Source organism: Solenopsis invicta, chromosome 2, assembly GCF_016802725.1.
Source record: "Solenopsis invicta isolate M01_SB chromosome 2, UNIL_Sinv_3.0, whole genome shotgun sequence".
In the NCBI taxonomy this organism is placed as follows: Eukaryota; Metazoa; Arthropoda; class Insecta; order Hymenoptera; family Formicidae; genus Solenopsis; species Solenopsis invicta.
Window position 1 is genome coordinate 8,810,450 of NC_052665.1, and position 17,692 is coordinate 8,828,141.

General features: G+C 39.3%; 2 protein-coding genes across 4 annotated transcripts in view; one reads left to right on the plus strand and one right to left on the minus strand.

Moving 5' to 3' along the window:
- Positions 1-17,692, minus strand: part of LOC105200743 (semaphorin-2A) — a 340,397-nt gene that overhangs the window by 288,800 nt on the left and 33,905 nt on the right. The gene's annotated exons all lie outside the window — the stretch shown is intronic.
- LOC105200742 overlaps positions 1-17,692 on the plus strand; it is a 116,461-nt gene that overhangs the window by 19,819 nt on the left and 78,950 nt on the right. For 2 of the 3 annotated variants that reach the window (XM_039446258.1, XM_039446260.1), the window contains exons 2-3: positions 11,664-12,598; positions 13,148-13,199. The gene's annotated coding sequence lies outside the window, so the exon portion shown is untranslated. Of the gene's footprint in view, positions 1-11,656; positions 12,599-13,147; positions 13,200-17,692 lie in introns of those variants that run through there. The other variant, XM_039446259.1, reaches the window with a different exon arrangement.

Consider the following 17,692-nt stretch of genomic DNA (forward strand, 5'->3'; position numbering starts at 1 on the left):
ATTGCGCACGAATAATTCGATCAATTCGGAAAGCAAAATATCTCTTTTTCTCTCTCGTTTTCAGAAAAATATATAAATTTCGCCCGCACATTCTCCCAATGGCAAACGATTTGAAGAAAGAATTAGTTTACACCCTTTGCATTTCGTCTTACAGCTCGTCTATACGTAAGTCTCATACGCGATAACCAAAATTGAAACTTTTGATTGGCTGTTGCGTCTACGTTTGCGAACTGCGTTATGCATATACGATTTATGCAGATGGGCCATTATGCAATTAATATTTCGATTAAATCGCGCGACGACAGCGGTAACAATCTCCTCGTAAATCCGCGGACGCCAAGTTCGTCAAACGAGTTATTATCATATCCGGGGAGGGGGTCGAATACTCGTGTACCTATCTGGTAAGCACTGAGAGAAGATTACGCTGGTACGCTACCGTTGAGCTAATAATACAACGACGCGGCGGCGGCAGCCGATGCTTCGTCGCAACCCAACCCTTTCATTGTTATTATCTTAATACGATAGTGTAAGGTCTAGTACCGTCTGACCCGCTCTCAGTTTAACGAGATTAGCATAATACCGCGAAGCTCTCCTCAGAAGTCTGGCCCTATACCTGTTACCTTCCGCCCTGGTCCCCCGCCCGCCATCCGCCTCGCCACTCACGTCTGACAGGGACTCATCGTCGTAGTTGCGCACCTATTCACCTGTCGGCGAGGGTTACGTGGCCGGCTGGTTCAAGTGAAAAGCGGATGCGTTTGATGTAGAGAATGATTTATTTCGAAAATTAAACCAAAATACGTACAGGCTACATCGCGGTGGATAAAGGAGATCATCATTAAATAAACATTAACTTTATACTTGTCTCTTTATATAAAGAAGAATGCACGCGCGGATATTAATCAATTAATTTAAAATGCGCACTTTAATGACGATTTATTGCAAAAGTACCCGACAAAAATATTATTTTCCTAGAGCTGTTGTTATTTGCGCAAATAATAACCGTTATGAAAAAGTTTTGTGTATTAACGAGGGAACGGTGGGTGCAAGATGAATGAGCCCGCTGCATCGCCCGCATGAAATACATCCTCCGAGTACTAGGTCATAGCATTGCTTAAATTATTCATGGCTTGCGGGACACTTTGCTGAAATTAGCATGCTGGCCATAATGTTAATGAATTTTTCAAAGCGGGGCAAAGACAAGTTCAAAGTGTACGCAAAACATGACCACGCGCACGTAATTAGATCCCCTCGGTACTAAAATAGTGACGGACTTTAGAAATGTTAAAAATCGTCCCTCTCTTGTTTTCTCAATCAAATAAATTCACTGATGACCCTCGCTTGCGTCACGTCGCGCGTCCGTCGCTTTGAACTCGTGCAGAATTCGTCCGTTTATTTCTAAATCTTTTATATCAAAAAATTATATCAGCCATTGTAAATATAAAAAGCTGTATTTATTTTTTCCATGTAACAAATGTTAGAATGCTAATCGACTTACAGTAGATATCTCATTTCTCAGCGAGCAAAATAATATTTCTATCTTTTATGAAAAGCGTCTTTAATCAGGATACGCGGTATTCTATCCACTAACTAACACTGCGTTATAAAACTCGTTAAAATGTGACAGTGGCTAGATCCATTATATTAAATGTAAAGTCCACAAACGGTGTTATCCGCTGCAAAAATAATATTTTACTAAAGATATTACAGCGTAGCTCGCGCGCGAAAAATATCATTTCGCTCTTAATCTGTTTATAAATTTGACGTACAAACGTATAAATGCAGTCCACGAGGACTGCGTAATTATCGTATATTTATGAATAATAAATTCACTACGAAACGCTCGTGGAAAATTTTAAGGCGAAAGCAACAACGTTCCCTTCCTGCAATCTACTCAACCGAATTTACGTAACCACGTAAACGCCATCCATCGCGGAGAATGAAATGCCAATTTATTACGACGTGCTTGTGCCGACGTCCCCTAACGCAAGAAGGTTGTTGCAATCTTAATAAGTTTATAATAATGGTGTTAATAATGACACGGTAATGTACAAACCCTGGGGCAACTTGTTAGAAGAAGGGAGCGTAGTTTTCCAAGTTATAATGACGGTGATTTAAAAATGCATTTACTGCCCCTATTGAAGTTTCTTTGTGTAACAAAAAATGCGCAATTAATATGAATATGCGTGATTAATAAAAAAAAAAAACACAAACATTGAATCTTTTCTGTGCATTTCTCTAGAAATGCGTATTTCTTATTAATTAATACTTTTTCTCTCTTTTTCTATATTTTCTTGTCTATTTCCGTCTTCAGTTATTTGACCTGTTATTAATTCGATCAATTATATTTCTTATTCTCTCAGTTCATTAGAGTATTAAATAGAGCAGATGCCACTCGTTTCTTTTCACAGTAACTATTAAAGCAGCCGTTCTGAAATCGTCCCTCGTTTAAGCAAGATTAAATTCCCGGAGTTAATCGCCTCGACAGACTCTTAATTCGCCGATTTGATTCGCAAGCTCCTCGAGAACGATGTAGAAAATGTCCGAGTTCTTTAATCATACTAACGCGTAAATAATTACATGTACATAAAAGTCTTGTTGTGTTACATCGCTATGTGAACTATAATGATAAAACAGAATATCTAAAATTGCTGTCGAATTCGCTAACTTCATCGAGCTTTTCAATCTCGATGACTCGTTTTTGAATTCACGTTTTAAAGTATTTTCGATATAATTCGAATATAGTCTTAGTGAAAAATTATTATTATGTTGTATTGATTTTTATTTTAATGAATAACTATAATTAGGACTTTTAGCACATTGATATTAAACAGAAAATAAAATAAATGGTAGTATATATTTTACATAAATCGACAGTGATTCTTACTTACATTTCACAGACTTTGAAGATAGAAACCTCGAATGTACATTTCCGATCTTATCTTTTCCTTTCAAATTTAACACATCATTTCGCGCACGATTCTCACGAATAACGATTGGCGAAGGCCCGTCTCCCTTTCTTTGACAGTGACAGTCGATTTAAGGATTTACCCCGACTAGACGTAGCGGGAAAGGGAGAAAAAAGTTATCGGAGGAGAAACAGATACTTTGACAGAGCGAAGGATGGAGGTCGGGGTGAAGAGCTCCTCTTGCCGCCTTCAGGAGGTGAACAGGGGAAAAGGGTACACTTGACTCTAAGTACTTTTCAAACCTCCTAAAAGTCGCTTAATTCAAAATTATCTTTAAACAAAGCTCGACGCAAAATCCTCGCGTAATAGCAACGTTCTGAAATTATAATTATAAATTTCCAATAACTAAATAAAAAAGAAATGAAAATCCCAATACTGGTCGTTATTATTTTTACAATTATTATTATTTTTCGCGAAACAATTCGCTGCGTAAAATATGCAACATGCAATGCGCATTGGAGATATTAATGCGGTTAAACTCTACACCGACACGATTGTATTCTGTGCAATTTCGAATAGTGCACGTATCGTGCGACATCGTCACCGAATTATCAACGACAATACTTGGGTGAGGAAGAGTGCCACCATGTGTTCGGTGTCACGCGACATCGACTCCTACTTCCGTTCATCGATTATTTACCCTCCCGGAACGGTTCTCGTGCGGAGAATTCATGAATGTCCTCATGCGGTTGTCATATAAGAGCAGTTCTTTACAAGCCGAAGTGTTTCGCTATATGTAAATATGAAGATATTCTCACCCCATGTTCTCACCCCGCGATATTAACCTATTTCCTTTCGGTTTTATGTTTTGCCACTCGTCATGAATATATCTGAAGTATAAAAAAACATGAAAGATTTTAGTATGAAGCGAGGTATGAAGCTACCTTTTTGTTCAATTTTAATTGAACACGTATGTACGGTTTTTAATTGGAAATTAAATTGCTTTAGGAAATAATAAGCATATCAATTAAACTGATAAAAACGAAAAGCTTATCATTGAATCAACGATACTTTAAAAATCTTTCTGTAAACAGGTACAATTAATAGCAACACTTTTTTTCGATGAGTTTTGGAATGCAGTCTGATCACTGAGCGATTGGTTTTTTACTTATGGATCTAACCAATTACGTTCATTAGCTCTACGAGTAAGGCTAAGTTTGGAAACTCGTCGAAAAAAAAGTGTTGTAACCTTTTTGCTTCTGACCGTACAGCGTAAACGGGCGATAAATGATGAGCGCAAATGCAAAAATTTGCTGGCCAATGTATTTTACACGAAATATTTCCAGAAGTACTAATACGAACTGAAGCGCGATGTAATATTACACATTTTTATGTTATCAATATTAAAGTCAGATATATTGACAATTTTATAACTTGATTACTCATTCTATATTATATTATCCAATTTATAATAATTTACATTGCTCGTGTTATCTGAAAAAGATTCCTGTAAACATAACGTAAGCAATACGTGTGTATATAATCCATGTAGACGTAATCTTGAAAATTATGACACAATTCTACTTTCGACGGACGGAAAGATGCATGATCGTGGAGTGTAAATGATACAACGCTCGTGTAGCCGTGTTGAAATCAAGTTGCTTACCGAAGATTTGGAAGTGGTAGAAAGGCAAAAATTATAAGAAATTGAGCCCCATAATTAAACGCTTTTAAAATTTGCATTTCAAGAAAAAAAAATCTAGTCTCGACGTCGTCAAAACACGAACCAGGCTATCAAAGATATTTTTCTCGATATTTTTCTTAAATTTTTATGACGACGATAAAACCCTTCATTTTTATTCGATAAACGATGAACACTTGAATTCAAAGTGTTGTGCCGAATGAGACCTCAAAGAACTGATTAAAAATCCATCACTGTCTCCGCGACAAGACTGAAAAACTTAACAAAGATTTGTAAACAATGGGAGGGAAAATTTCGAGAAAAAATTAGCCGCGATGTTGCCGAAACATGTGCGAGACTCGAGCATTGCTTTCGAAATCTTGATATAGAAAGAATGCAAGACGTACTTAGCAAACGCCAACTCGGCGACAGCCGATCGAAAGCATTTGACACTATTGACATATCTGATTAGCTATCGAGTCCGTATTTGTGATCTGTGATTTGCATTTTGCAAGGCCAGTAGAAAAGAGCGAAAGAGATAGGATGTAATCGCTCTGGATAATTGCTCTTCGTATAACGAAGACGGCAATAATGTCTCTCTCATAATCGAAGATTTTCAAGCAGTATTTGCGACAGGTAATTATACACCTGGCTGAATCATCATCTTTTCCGTTAGAAAGGAGGTACACTCCCTCTTAATTCCCCCACCGAGCGAAAGTGAAAATCGATCCGACAGGCGCGTCTGCGTGTTCATTGGCCCACTTTCCTTTTTCCCCTCTAAAGTGTTTTTCCGGACTCTCCGAAGAAAGACGGTTGCCGTCGGCGGTGTGACGAAGCGGTTGACGTATTGCTTATCCAAGATGATCGACAAGGTGCCACTCGAGGCGAAAAGCCGCTGATGCCCCGCGGCGAGTTGGTCCCAGGCCCCCCTAAAACGGTAGATTTCGACGTGTGAAAACAAGCGACTGATTTCCGCGGTATTTTGCCGAGGCCTCCGCCGGCAAGAAAGAGCGAGAGAGATAGGCAAACGAGATTTAGCCCCCGGGTGGTTCCTCTTTATAACGAAGACCGATGATAGTTGGGGCTTGGTCCGGAACCCGGGTGAAAGGTAAGGGCGCCGAGAGAAAGGGGGTGCCGTAAGTCGTCGGTCGGAATACCCGGCGTGGCTACTGGGTGAGGCCATTCATCCTGATTAGATGCGGTCTCCCACGGGGACAAGTAGGGAATCTCTCGCTCGACATACAGAAATTACTCCCGGAATGCTGGAAAAAACATTGGGTCGCGACACAACCTGGTCTCGATTGTCATAAGCGCACCGACGCAAACAAGCGTTCCCTCCTGATTTGTTTACTGCAACGCGAGCAACAATTTTCCACGTAGGTATGTACGGTTGCGCGAACGCAATACTATCGCTTGCGACTCAATGCGAGATTTTAGAAAATTAAATTAACTTTTCATAAATTATTTCACTTATAATAACTGGAGAAAGATATTTCTTCGAACTTCGAGAGCGGCATACCATTATTATAATTCACTGAGTTTTCGCTCCCATATTTTGTCGAGTTAAGAAATTCGGGTACGCGCCCCTTCTAATAACTTACATCCCTCGTGATAATCGTAATAACGAAAGACCGTATTTGTGAAAACTGGTAGATGCCCTTCGTCATATAACTCACCGGTTTCAAGTGCGTCATATGGCGTCGTTGAACTCCGGGATAAGCGCGAGACGTCGCCGTCGTCTGCACGTCAGACGATCTTCTCCTCACGTCTTTCCGCAACTTCCACTTTCGCGGTTGCACGCTCACCGGCGCAGCGGCTCTTGAAAAACAATAACGTATCGTTGACTTTGAATTTTCCGCGGTAGCGGGTCGGCGTTATTTCGCTCCCGCGAGTGTTATGGGGCTGAGTTTTCGACCGTATTATTTCCCCTGCGGCACGTTCCGCCGCCTCTTCTCTTTGCCGTATCAAGAAGGTGAGACAGAGAGGGAAAGGAGCAAACGAGACTGTGCGAGCGCCGTCGCCAGGGTGAAGTTTCAGCCGCGACTTTCTCGCTTGTTTGCCGGCTCATGAGTGAGACGGAGAGACAGAAGCGAAAATACAAGAACCAAACCGAGCGGGAGACGTTAACTTTTTGGCACTTTCAAGTTTGATGGGATTTTCCCTCTCCTCTCTCGCTTTTCAGGACCTCGAGTTTTTCCTCAACCTTTAGCTTCCTAAGATGTCTCTACCTTCCGTCGCGCGATACTAGCGTGCTGCAGTGCACATGCGGTCGCATTCGCCGCAGCTTTCGCGGGATTCCGAGTTTCGGAAAGATTGGGGGAGTCATTTTTTGGTTTACGGGATTCTATAATCGCGGAAGCGCAAATCTCCAATCTGTGATTAACATTATGGAGATGTTTCACGTAATATAAACATGATGATACTAATTTATTGTATATCCTGATACGTACTCATTAGCACATAGCTCGTTGAAATCTCTCTCATGAATTCTAATGAAAAATGTACGTGATACATGCGTTACGTAAGCGCGCCCTGCACGCTTAATCCGGCATAAACGAATTGCAACAGCGTTCGTGCGAGCCGATACAGTGCTGATTTATATACAGAAATTTGTTATGCTGATTACCGCAGAGCGATCATTTCAGCTGAGGAATCGCCACGCTGAAACGCCCGTTTGTTTAATCGCCAATGAATTACCACGATTTTTGCGCGCGCTGCATACAGATGATGCCCAAAATAATATCACATCCTCGGCATCCCCGTACGAACGCGACAATATCGATTAATATACGTATGTAAATTAATCAGACAATTCGAATCGCGATAATCTATTCTGTTGTGTCGCGTACAAATATCACGAAAATGACTGCACGAAATTCTGACGGAGCAACTTCATGCGCCAAGAACTTCAGGTTTTCGCTCGATTAATTTTTATTGCAATCGAACGAAATAACTTTGAAAAGACACTTATTATTCTATTAACCGTGAGTCGTTCCCTTGAGCGTATAAATGCTTTTGCGACAACAGTGTTCTCGATGAAAGAGTTACTCAATTCATGCGAGAACAATGCCATAGAGATATTCGATATAAACCTACAGCGCACCCATCGAAAGCGCATCGATGAATTACAAGATTTCTCTCTCGCGAATACCTGTGCACGATCAAAAAATCGCGAGAACTTCCGGTTTGTTGCACACAGAGACTATAAAAAAAAAATCCATAGCCCCATTATCGCAATTTCAGTGTATCGCTTGTCTCTTGCGCGTAACGCTCAGGACACGGTGCATACACATACAGGAATGGTGTTAGCAAAAAATGCCATGGAATGCAGTGGAAATAGCGGAGGTGTGGTAGTGTAGTAAACAATACACGTTTCTGACAACCCCCCCCTCTCCCCGCATGCGCGCGCGCGCGCTTTTATGTTTTATTCCAGACTCACGTTCTGACGGAAAATTTAATATCACGGCCGCTGCAAACGACGCGCGCTGCTATATATACGAAATGTTTGCACGAAATTCGACCGGAACGCGTGTCGTCGATTTATATCGGCCGCGATGCGATCCGATTGCAACTCCACTGCGAAATCGCCGTCGTCGCGACAGCCGCGCTTTCTCTCACCTTTGCAACTCGCCTCAGCAACTTCTCGTCTATCTCGAATTCGGTTTCGGAATCGGAACGGAACTCGTCTTGCTCGACCGTTGAAGTGGAAACTTTCATTATTAAGTAAAAGCCCGCGATGTGCTCGCCGTTCGTCCCGTCGTACATCTCTTTCACCTTTCTGTTCCCTGTTAAACGCAGTTATATAAATAGATATCTCTCCAATATCGATCACACCGTTATACTAGATGTCGGAAAATTCGCAACTTATATCTACGTGTGTATCTGAGTAATCATCGTTCAATTTAATTCTTCGATCATTCTTGGAATTGTGTGCGAAACACCGTATACCCAGAGAAAAACTATGTTTAAATTGATGAATCTGTTTCTTTAACTTTGTTTTTTTGAGTTGAAGAGAAAATACCTTTGCGGAAAATTAAAATTTATTTGATTTCAGGAAATAACGTTATTAGCCTTTTTAAAAGTAAATAAATTGTTGGTTCAAATTATTTGTTTAATTTGAGTGAATTAATTATTTAATTGATAAAAAGTACTGACGGTAATGTAAGAAATAATTTCATTGTTTTGGTTTTAAAAATATATTTCTTTCCTTTAAAAAAAGGATTTACGTTACACAACCAAACTATCTCTTTAATTTTAATGAAAGGAACAATCAACAAATTTCTACAAATCAGAAAAACTTTTCTTTAACAGTATATCAATGTACAAATTTCTTTGAGTCAAACAAATGTTTTTTTTTTTTTTTTTTTTTTACTCAAAATAACCTTTCTTTGAGTGTATATCTTTCACATACGAACAAACTTTGTATTACTTCGTTCTCTGGTCCAGGCCAAAAAGAGAAAGCGTTACTCAGCTTTTTACTTTGTTGTTTATTTAGAACAATCAGCTGAACTGCAGTAAAAAAATGTACAAATAATATTTTTATATTTAACATAGTTCTTAATGTTCTCAATATCGACTAATTGTACATACCTTAGCCATGTTAAGTAAGACCTACCTTTAGACATTTTTTAAAATATTTTCTTTTTCCATGTGCGGCGCACGAATAATTTATGAAATGCGATAACATCATTTACGGAAAGCTGGAAAATTTTTTTTATTTTTATTTCGATAGAACAAGAATAATTTCGGGGATTTCCAATTTCACATTTAAATTCCATAGTTTCCCTCGTCATGCGCGTTATAGCCGTTGATACGATTCACATTTTACACCATTGTCCCTTTTATACCTTCGAAACGAATGGCGCCATTAGGGCGAGGCTGCGAACCGCGCGACATAACTTCGTTTTTATGGAATAATGAGATTCGGCTGGAATTCAACGTATACTGATCGTCAGTTCACCGATGTGCAACTGTCCCCGGTGTCGCAGTCTGCGACTGCCCCATCGTATTTCGTTCCGAGATTCAGAGCGTTGCCCTCCCGATTTCTATTTTCTCTCTTTTTTACGCGCACACAATAATGCATGTACGCGACAAAAGCGCTTTTTAGAAAAAAATTTATTGCTACACGACAGGAATCACAAATACACTGCTTAGCGACTGTGCAGTCATCTCACCCTTCCCCCATTTACGTAACTCTGCTTATACTCGTAGAACTCGGACCCCTCTCATTGTTTTGTTTAGATACGTTGTAACATTGTTTCAAGCATAGTCTGTGAATATTTACAAGTGTGCTTCGGTGCATTTTTAAACCTGTTTTTCTGCGTCATAGAACATTAATTCCGCGGTCACAGTAAACACAGCAAACATAATTTAAAAAGTATACTCATATCATGCATTTGTGATTTATGTTTTGGTTGAATTTTCTCATTAAGCGAATTTTCTCATTTGTGCGTGCAAATTTTCGAAAAAAGAATCGTTTTTCTGTCAAGCAAAATTTATTCACAAAAACATATCCGTTATTATACACTGCGAAATAACGCTTGTTATGTCAATGAAATAATTTGGTTAATTGATATTCCTAATGAGCTTTACAACTAAACGCAATTGATAATGAAGTATACAAGAAATATGAATTATTCGGTGTTAAATGCGATTAATATTATTGTTCTCTTTTACGAAATGCAAATGTAAATTACAGTAGCGTTGAAATTAAATATAATTATTGTCACTATCAACATTACAAATATGTACAGCCATTTATTGCAATAATAATAATGAATCATTGCAGATTGAACATTTTTTTATTCCGTCCGTGAGATAAAGAATAATATACGAAAGATAAAAAAAATTAATAATGAATTCAAATTTGACTTTCTAATTAGCGAAGTGGATGCAGGTAATCAAGTTTGCTACGAATTTTAAGCGAATATTTCCTGTCAGATTTTTATCCCAGTTTTTGCCGGCCAGCGTGAATATTCGCTTCACGCTTGACAGAGAACGATTATAATCCACACGATGCTCCACCGGATGTTTGACGCGAGAATAAAATCCTCGTTGTTGAAAAATACGTAAAATCGATCACTAGAAATTCTTTAAACGTATAACTAAAATGCACACATTGCATGACGCACTGATATAACAATTCATCTCTGCACGTTTTAAAATCACGTATATTTTATTATACGCAAAGTTGTAATAATATAATTCTTTTTTTACCGCTAAATTCATTTTTGTTTTTACCTTTATTTTTTAGAAGAAACTTTATCCATTACACGATTCCAAATTATTCTAAAATTAAAATAAACTTGCAAAAAATTTCAGCTATTCGCGATTTCATCATTATTGATATATTAACATTCTTGGCTAACATTAATTAGCAAATTAATGAAAATTGTATATTATTACCGCGGGGGAAACCACTCTTGAATTTTGGTGAACAATTTGCTAGAAATCCGTTGAATTCCTCATAGTACGATGTAAAAGTTTATAGAAAGAAATATATAATAACAATAAATATTACATGAATCTTGTTTTATTCACTCTAAACAAAATTAAATTTTATTTCTTAATATTAGATTTAACAGTCATTTCTAAATTTTTTTATCCTTTTATTTTAAAAATATTAAGTAATTTATAAATAGCAATAAAAATCTGTTGTTAATAATTCATACATATAAATCAATCAAAGCACCTTGTTTGAATTAAAATTTATGTTATAATATTTCTGTTAGATTTCCAAAACGCAGAATTTCTTGAGCGGAATTAATCGGTACCTTGCGCAACGTTTTATAGTCCATAGAACATGAAAAATAAAATTCACGATATTTATAGCATATATACTCGTCAAAATCGCATTCGCTTTTCTGACAATATTTATACTCGAATATGTCGTGTATCTTTCGCACGTTTTCTTTGCTTAAAATATAACCCGTAATTTCAAAATGAAATCGTACAATTCAAATAACAGAGGCGACATAATATACCGAATAGCCACATGTATCCATCGTGAATTAACATAATTAATTTGAAGCGTAAAGAATTGAATGTGGATTTATTGTACATAAAATATTTCGCAGGGCGGAAAGTTGTTTGGCATGCGGCGCTCGATGTGTGTTGTTTGCGACGCACGACGCGTCGTGTTTACGCAAAGGCCACGGCGGTCACTCGCCGGGCAGCGGCGGCAACGTGAATCACTTACTATCAATGGGTCGCATACTTATCAATCAGATTGACGACGAGGACCATATGAAAGACAAATGGAAGGGGTACTCACGCACTCCGAGCTGCGTGGGCCCGAGCCGCTGCGCGCGCATCCTCCCACCACTCGCTTCTGGCGTGATCGTCGCCACAGGTCAGAGACGGCGCCGGCCGTGGACAATGGCGGACAGTGGGACAGCGAGTGTACGTGGAGGGGGTGTTCGCTGTGTCTACACTTTTTACAGTTCGACGACTGGAGCTTTGGAGCCGATTTTCGGATGTCGGAAGTGACTGAGCAAGTGGTGATTCGCATTGGTCTCTCGCGTTAATCGCGATGTGCGACGTAATCGGTCAGCTCGCGAAGCGACGGATGGACGCAGTGAAATTCTCGACCGACGTGAAGTTGCCGCTTCATTTCGTACGCGTCGTACAACGTAATCGAAAATCGCGAGTGTGTCGGCTGAAGAAAAGTGTGTGTCCTCGCGTGTCCTTCCGTGTTTGCTACCGGCGCGATAAGTCGGGAATCGGTGATCGCGTCGCGTTGATTAATCCGCGAGATGCGTGATGACTGGCGTTCCTCTGGTCGATTTGCGTGTGATTTGCAATGTGCGTGTGTGACGAGGCTGACGAGCGAGCGCCGGGAAGACGCGGGGGCGGCGGCAATCGAAAATGGCGGTGCATTATCGGGTGTGAATTATGTTCGGACTAATTTGGAGTTCGGGAGTGTTGTGCGAATGTTCAACGAAGGAACCTAGTGTACCTGAGAGGAGGAGGAGGCCTGGGAGGCATCAGGCGACGGCGGAACAACCGTGGGGTAAGTGATTTAACACCTTTTTGTTATTCGTTATTTCAGAACATACTCATTCTCTGATTTGCGCGGTATTTTTTTACGCGGATTTTTTACGCGATATATAATCCCTCCGTTACATGGTGTTTTTTGTACACGGTTTTATTTTATCGGAAGATATATATATATATATATATATATATATATATATATATATATATATATATATATTTCTATGATACTTATTGAAACCATTTGATATCAGTGAACCAAACGTTTTTACACGATCGTACTTGTTACAATATTCTAACCTTTTTTCAGTTGACCTGAGTATTGACCGCTACAACGAATAAAATTTAAATTTGTTTTTCTTAATTTTCGTTATTCTTTTTATGCGAATATGATGTGAAATAAATTATATTTGCAACATACGTGGACTCTTCTCTTACGTATTCTTATTTATACACTGGCAGACTCCGATTTTTAACCGGGTAAAAAAAATCAATATATGTACATTTGAATATCTAATGAAACTTATAATATTTAATATAATGGATATATTTTTGTATTTTATAGATCAACGTAGTCTACGATGCTATTTGTAATTCCGCTGCTGCGCACCGTACCGGTGAGTCAAACAGTTTTTCATGAGAAAAAAGGGAGAGAGAATTGAAATTAAACTCGAGGAGGTAATCACTCTTGAAATTCTGGTATACAACCCGCTAGAAGTCTGTTGAATTTCTCAAAGTCCAATGAAGTCCGGCGTAGTCTAGTGAATTCCACTATAATTTGATGAAGTCCCATAGAATCCGGTGAGGTCTTGAAATCAAAAGTCAGGTGCATACCTATTTTCTGAGTGGTGACCTCATCGATTATTATCGCACACAAATTTTTCCCTTTTTCTTTATCTTTATGCTTAGAAAAAAATATCTGAAAACGACCAGTAGAATTGCAAAAGCTATACATATAAATACATTTGAGGTTGTGTTTGGCTCTGCCTTAAAGACTCTTGTGTACTAGCGATATATATATATATATATATATATATATGTGTGTGTGTGCGCGCGCGCGCACACACATATGTACGTATATGTATATGTGCACAAACACATAAAATTCGCATACAAGAAAAGCTCCATTAAACATTCCCTTATTAGCTTCTTTTTATTCGCCCTTGGAATCCACGAACATCAGAATTAAGACTTCGGTAGATTGTCTATCTTGAATACCAGAAAACGATGAGCTGAATAGAAGCGAAGTAATACTAAAACGAAGAATTCGCACGAGACATTGTTCCATTGTCATGCATATTTTATGAATAATTTGGAAGCTACCCAGCTTTACGCTGTGTTTGTCGAGGAAATGGGAGAGATCAAGATAAATACGTAGAAAAATGTCCGACTCATTCGAGCACAGACAATTCGCTGAAAGAAAACGGGAGATCCAAGATTGTTGTGACTTCTACTATTTCCTCGTGAAAATAATAACATATGTATGATTATTGCAAGCAAAACAATTATACATTTTGGTGTAATCTTTTGCATAAATAACTAAATTAAATAAAATGTTTAAGTTTATGTTAGAATTATACGAGAAAAGTACGTTGCGTTATATTTATGGCAATTACGCCATCTACAGAATGTCAGCGGAAGCGAGATGTATGAAATGTAAAATAAAGAAAGGCGTAGGGTGTAATTTCTTGAAGCCACGTGGTACGTTACACTCAACACAACCGCTGGCCCGTAAAGCTAATTTTCTCAAATTCATCAACGCATTATATTTTTTTATTTTATCCTCCGGGCGAAAAAAACGGATTACACATCTCTCACACGGGATATTTTCCTTTTTCTGTCTGTACCGTCGGGAACGTGAGAATTAGAACGTGCACGTACCGCGGAGGGTGGGAAAGCTGATGAGTGGAATAAAACGTAAGTAGCGAGTGAAGAATCGCGCGGAAGGTAGAATTTCTTTCTTCCTCGTCATGTACGTGGCATGAATATACCATCGCAAACTCTTCATTACTCGCCTCCCAGAGAAATCGCGCAAATTTTAAAAAGAAAGACACTCGCGTCTATCCGGCAACTTTAATCAGAGCTGCGCATTTTAAGTATTACGTCTCTAGATTATATGACAACTGCATATGCAGCAGCGTTCCATAAAAGAATAAATTGCGTTACAGTAAGTAATAATGAACGCGCGTATTTTTCTTTTTTTTTACGTCAAAATAACAATGGAGAATTTCATATTATTCTAATTAAATTATTAAAAGGAAAAAGAATGCACGTATAAACGTAAAAGTGCCAGACGTATTTTGCCAAGGAAATAAGTTTTAATCTTTCTTTCTGTCTGCCATTTCGCTCGCCTCCAATCTCGGAGAACGAAAGAATTGGGGCGTGAAGATGCCGCTTGCCTTGAAGGGTGCGGAAACGTGTACGCCCTGTGACAACTCTGCAAGAGAACGTCTCGAACGACGATGTAATCCTCGTAGTTCCGGCACGTCCAATAAGAAGTATCAGAATTCCAAGAGACGGGTTACCTTCTAATCAAAAGGAACGTGCCGCACAAGTCGCACGGTGGCCATGATCAGCCGGATCTACATGCGAAGAATACGTGGAGAGTTATTTCACAGTTCAAACAACGGAATGATCTTCCCTTGGATATACATTGGAATCTTGAAAGTGGCCCTTTCGAGGAGGCGGTATTCCGATCCGCCGCCGCCGCCGCCGCCACTACCGGAGTCGTGAAACCCGGGAAAGGAATATTGGTTGTGGTATCGAGCGGACGGCGGCGGAAAATGCGCGACGGAAAATAAGGCGGAGTTCACGAAATGAAAAAGAAGGAAGACGAATTCTCGCCGGTACGTGCCCTGCGTCCATCCATCACGGGCTGACAACTGGTGTAGCCCAGGCTGCCACCACTCCATCGCTCCGCGTTTAGATTATCTGTACGTCGTTGTTCCTCGGCTGTTGGGCACGAACGACCGCGCGCACACCGCCGCTCCGCTCCGCTCCGCGCCGCGCCGCTTCATCTCGTTATATTTTCCGTCTTAATTCCAAGGTGAACGACGAAAAATAATGCGAGTTAAAGCGTAGGCGGACTACCCGGGGCTTAGAAATTATTATGTAGGATGATCTGTAGCGCAAAAGGGAAGAAGATAGATTAAAAGAGGAGAGAGAATGAAGGAGAGAGAGAGAGAGAGAGAGAGAGAAAGAGAGAGAGAGAGTTCTTCACGTTCTCAGTGCGAGCTTAAAAGCTATGAAGCCCCTCGACTACTACTCGCGCCGTCGAAATATACCTGAGCTTTTATCGAGTGGCCGGAACGAGCTCGCGGTAAAGTTCGTTTCGGTTGAATGTTTCTATTCAAATTCCATTTCCGGACTTGTATTACTTATTCGTGCGCGAAACTCGTGCTGGTTTCCTTATTGAAAATATTTGTTGTTTAGAGCGAGATTTTCGAATGCGCACCTGGCAAAATTCTTGGCGCGACAAACTTTCATAAAATTTTCAATCGAATAAATGTCGAATTATCTCGTAAATTTACGTTACGAATTTGAAATATAGCATTGTTGTGTATTTATAATCGATGTGATAATTGCGTGATTTATTAGCGCTTTACTGAAACGCAATGATAAATTGTTATCTCAGCAGAAACAAAATATTTTCGGGCGTTTTATCTCTCCCGAATTATTCTCGGTAGATAAACACACATTTCATTTCATTTAAATTATATTAATAATGTACATTTTATTTATAAAGTATCCGCTGCCGGAAATATTTATGCTTAACGAATGAAAATGTCCGGTCTATCCGCAACGATACGTACATACATATGACAAAACGCTCTCGCGCACTTTGCATTTATGTCCTATCGCGTTTGTTTATTTATTTTAAACATGCAAAAACCTTTTCCGGCTTAAAAGCAACGGTGAAAGCCATCAGCCGCAGGTAATAGCTTTGCACACTGGCTTTCGAGATCCTGTCGATTACAGCATATCTGCGCTTACAGTGTATTCTGGTAATTTTTCTGAATATTTTATCTATAACAAGTTGAATTTATAATATATATATTGACATTTTGCACATTATTTGAATTATACACGTAGAGTTGTTTAACAAAGTAGTAAACGAGATTTGCAATAAACATCTGTGATTACACCACATTTGTGCGTATTTTGAAAATATGAGACTGAACGAGTCGACAGGTCTATCAGCAAATCGCATATATGTTTTCGAAGAGACAACCTGCACCGAGGATCTTTCCGCATTCTGATTTAGTTCGCCCGCGAAGCGTAATGAGCGTTGCTGCAATTCATTTGCCGAGTAAGCGGGTGCATTCCGGGTAAATGAATTACATTACCCCGGGATTATGTCGTGAAATATACCGAGTAAGAAAATTATGAAAAGATGCCCATGACTGCGGCGCAGATGCGCGAGTAAATCGAAATACACCGCCGCGGCGCCGTGCGGGATAAAATTGTGTGTTAAATTTATAGCCCTGAATTGATAGCGAAACAAAGGCGTCCCTTCGAAGGATCCCGCCGTGATACGCGCGACCGTGATGGCGGAATTTCTATGCTTAAAACTGGGATAGGAGCCCGTAAATATGGCTTATGGGCTCAAAACCTGAAATAATGAAATGTTCTTCTTAATATTTATAAGCGAACAAATGCGGCCCCTTTCATGAGTAAATAGACGTGAAATCACACGGTCGCTTAACTTTCGAAAATTACCTCTCAAATATTAACATGCACGTATCCTTTCTTTCCCTATTTGTTTCATATTCTTTCATATTGAAACAATTCAGAGACTTCGATTCAGTCGTGTTGCGTAATCTAAATACAAGCAACACGAGAGCTAGCACTTAATATAGTTTAAATCCATTAAAGTTTACATAAGCAGCGTCGTATCAATCCAGCGAGCGTATTTTTCAAAGTTATGCTACCGCAGATGTTTTCTTCTCGTTGATTTAATTAAAAAGCGTCGTTATTATTTACGGAGCGTCCCGTAATCGCACTCCCTCAGCTATACACATTTATCATGTGCGCTCGTGTTCGCACGTGAGGCTCGACTTAAATTTAATCCCTAGAATAACTTACTGATTATTTCAAGACTATGTTATTT